The sequence below is a fragment of the Pelophylax lessonae genome (genome assembly GCF_965119305.1).
Source record: "Pelophylax lessonae genome assembly, chromosome: 10".
Taxonomy (NCBI): domain Eukaryota; kingdom Metazoa; phylum Chordata; class Amphibia; order Anura; family Ranidae; genus Pelophylax; species Pelophylax lessonae.
In genome coordinates, this window is record NC_138777.1 from 217707897 (window position 1) to 217712381 (window position 4485).

Consider the following 4485-nt stretch of genomic DNA (forward strand, 5'->3'; position numbering starts at 1 on the left):
AAGAAAAGAAAAATAGGGAGAAAACATAAGAAAGCGATCCCAAAGTGAGATATTGTAACATTGAATTGTAGGTTGTGAGTTGGGAATTGCAAATCTCCATGATTAGGATTTTATAGAGTGACTCACCATCACAGATCAGACTATTATTCTAAGTTACTTTTTAAGTAAGTTTTTGTCTTTTGTTGACTATAGCCCTGAAATGATGACTAACCGAGTCTATTTTCTTTTTTTTTCTTTTATTTGAGATATTGCATTTTACGAACATCAAATCCATAAAATAATAAAAGAAGAAGAAAAAGAAAAAAAAAAAAAAACAAATACATGTATCACAGGGAAATTACAATTACAAGGTTTATATTTTCCCCACTTTCAATATACTGTATAAAGTATAACTAAAGGCAAAACTTTTTTTTAGTTTTGGATAGAGTAGAGAGGGATTAGAACCCCTATCAGTTTTTAACTGCTGTCTGTGCCCCATTATGGAGATTCCCCCTCTTAATGGAATTCCATGGGGACCCCCAGATTACCAGAGCTAGTGACCACTTTGGTAGATTTCCCCTCTATTACTTTTCTGGGGACAACACAAAATTTGTGATTTTGTCCCATTGTGGAGATTTCCCTTCACTTCCTGTGCCATAGCTAAACAGGAAGTGAGAGGAAATCCCTGCAAATTAATGGAATTCCATGGGGACCCCCAGATTACCAGAGCTAGTGACCACATTGGAAGATTTCCCCTCTATTACTGTTCTGGGGACAACCCAAAATTTGCGAGACGGATTTCCTCTCACTTCCTGTTTGGCTATTGGACAGGAAGTGAAGGGAAATCTCCACAATGGGACACAGATGGCAAAAAGAAAAAAATCTGACAGGGGTTATAACCCTCCCATAAAGGAGTCGTAAAGTCAGGAAGGTTTTATTAATGCATTCTATGCATTAGGATAAAAAGCCTTCTATGTGTAGCAACCCCCCTAATAATTACCTGTGCCCCCCCTTTCTGTCCAGCGATGTCCACGAGTCCCTCGGCCCTCCTGCTTGGCTGAGACACAGTTGCGGTGCCACTGGCTGTCAAAGTCAGTGAGCCAATCAGGAGAGAGAGGGGGCGGGGCAGGACAGCAGCTTTGTGTCTGAATGGACACACAGAGCTGCAGCTTGGCTCGGGTCACTTGTGGTGTGGAGTAGCATACCCTGAGTCCCAACAGTCCCAAGCCAGTGGGGCGAGCGCGAGTGAGTTCATGAGTGGAGTTGTCAAATTGAAACTTTGATGTCGGTAACGGCGGGGCTGATATGCAGGGGCTCCGCCCCTTTGTTCCGTCTATAGAGAAAACAGCCAGCGTTTACAGAAGAAGGTGGCAGGGGGAGGGACCCACTACTGTAGGTGCACCCACAGCTCTGTATAATTCAGGTTGATTATACAGAGCTGTGGGTGCATATGCAGTAGTTGGTCCCGCCCCCTGCCACCTTCTTCCCTGCCCACCAATGTATAAATGCAGATTGTTTTGTCTATGCAGAGGACATAGGGGCGGAGCCCCACACTTTGGCCACGCTCTTCCCGACATCAGCGCTTCAATTTGACAGCTCCATTCATGGACTCACACTCACTCTCATTGGCCGTACGCCCCGCTGGCTTGCCCACCAATCCCTGGCTGTGCTGGATAGAGGTTTATACTGCTGAATGTCCTGCTATAGGCTTCTCTCATTTATTATCTATCTGATACCGCCATTCTTCCCTCGGCTCCTGTATGCTGCTAATCAAGATTTTAGGATGTAAGTGTGCAATGTTTAATTCATTGGTGTCTTTGCAGTTTAACAAATTCCTGAACCTTGCACCCTGTACAATGCAATCCTGAACCTTGCACTCTGTACAATGCATTTCTGAACCTGCACTCTGTACAATGCATTTCTGAACCTGCACTCTGTACAATGCATTCCTGAACCTGCACTCTGTACAATGCATTTCTGAACCTGCACTCTGTACAATGCATTTCTGAACCTGCACTCTGTACAATGCATTTCTGAACCTGCACTCTGTACAATGCATTCCTGAACCCTGCACTCTGTACAATGCATTTCTGAACCTGCACTCTGTACAATGCATTCCTGAACCCTGCACTCTGTACAATGCATTCCTGAACCTGCACTCTGTACAATGCATTTCTGAACCTGCACTCTGTACAATTCATTCCTGAACTTTACACCCTGTACAATGCATTCCTGAACCTGCACTCTGTACAATGCATTTCTGAACCTGCACTCTGTACAATTCATTCCTGAACTTTACACCCTGTACAATGCATTCCTGAACCTGCACTCTGTACAATGCATTTCTGAACCTGCACTCTGTACAATTCATTCCTGAACTTTACACCCTGTACAATGCATTCCTGAACCTGCACTCTGTACAATGCATTCCTGAACCTTGCACTCTGTACAATGCATTCCTGAACCTTGCACTCTGTACAATGCATTCCTGAACCTGCACTCTGTACAATGCATTTCTGAACCTGCACTCTATACAATGCATTCCTGAACCTTGCACTCTGTACAATGCATTCCTGAACCTGCACTCTGTACAATTCATTCCTGAACTCTGCACTCTGTACAATGCATTCCTGAACCTGCATTCTGTACAATTCATTCCTGAACTCTGCACTCTGTACAATGCATTCCTGAACCTGCACTCTGTACAATGCATTCCTGAACCTGCACTCTGTACAATGCATTCCTGAACCCTGCACCCTGTACAAAACGCACTCCTGAACCTCGCACTCTGTACAACACATTTCTGGACCTTGCACCATGTATGAAATGCACCCCTGAACCTTGCACTATGTACGAAACGCACTCTTGAATCCTTCTACAATAAGCATACCGCACTCATGGGCAGGGTAAAGGGGGTGGGGTCAGGGGTGGAGCCGGGGGGCGGGGCAAAATCAGATTTCGCCTAAGGTGTCAAAAATCCTTGCACCAGAACTGCCCAAGAGAGTGATATAGTCCTAGCACAGCCTTTTTTATAAGCTCTCCCAGCAGTCTGTTCTTCTCTCCCAGCCGGCTGGAAGTTGTAGTTCAAAACAGTCCAGCTAGAAGTAAAACCCCAGCTTCCTGAACTACATGTCCAAAGATGCTTTGCTTTGCACCTAGAGCTCAGTCACTCTACATTCAGGAAGTGACAGCACAGAGTCCAGGCCAAACACTAGGAGGAAAAAGCTTCACAGCAGCAATGCTGTACAGTGTCTCCTGAATTCCAGGTTGTAATAGCAGATTATTGGCTACAAATGTAATAAAAAAGAAAAAAATGTATGAAATGTTTTTGGGCCTCAAAAAAATGAGATGGGCCACCAGTACTTCAGGATTGACTGATTTTCAGATATATACCATAGTTTGTGGTCTCTATAACTTTCCTACAAACTAAAAAATATACACTGCTTTGAGTTATTTTCATCAAAGAAATGTAATAAAATACACTTTGGCCTAAATTTATGAAAAAAGATTATTTGCCAAAAAAATGAAGAAAAACATGTTTTTTTTTTTCAAAATTTTCAGTCTTATTTTATTTATGTAGCACTGCCCCCTTGAGGACTGCTGAATTCTTCACCTTCGAGTCCCCCTGGGTTACCATTAGCAACTGCAGCATGCACAATTTAACACTTTACTCCTTGGCTCAGTCAATAAACAGTCAGGATGTAGTTGTTTTTTTTTTTTTGTTATTTTATTTAATTAGGGATGGGAGAAGGGAAGAGTGGGATACTCCAAATCGAACTATTCACAGTGGTTGAGGACTTCTTACTTGCCATGCAGCCAGGCTGCTGATTCACCCTGCCATTAGGTGGATTTTAGCCTCTGTGCAGATAACTTGATAGGATAGATTATCTTCAGGATACCCACCTAGTATCACCTTTCACTCCACAAACTGACACCCGTCCTCTGACTATCCTACACCGGGGTGGCCCCCCTCAGGTCAGGCCCCTAGACATGATCCCCTGTACTCATGATACTGTTTTTCGAGGATCTCAAGTGTCTCTACCCCTCCAGTCAGTTCTCCTGGACCTCTGGGCTCAGCTCCTTTCCTCTGGTCCCCAGGCCGACCGCCTGTGACCACATGCCACCATTACAGAGGAGGAGGCATCCGCCACCCTCCCTCAGAGACTCTGCTCACCAGCCAAAGACCCCGCAGCACATGTGCTCCTGGCTTTTATGCAGTATTCCATAATGCACCGAGACAACCAATCTCTGCCAATCACTGGGACTGTATCAAAGCCTGTGTACCCATTGGCCAGATTTCCTCCCACTGTCCCAACATGCCTCCCTATTGGACCAGTGTGGAAACACTGTCTAGACCCAATGAATCACATACTGAGCAGACCTAACTCGCAGATCCTGCTCCCTGGTAGGCAGAAAGCAATATAGATTTTGCCTGCTGCTCCTCTGATAGGCAGACAGAGCCAAAAACAATACTCCCTCACTAGCACCTACCTAGGAGCAGGGCTG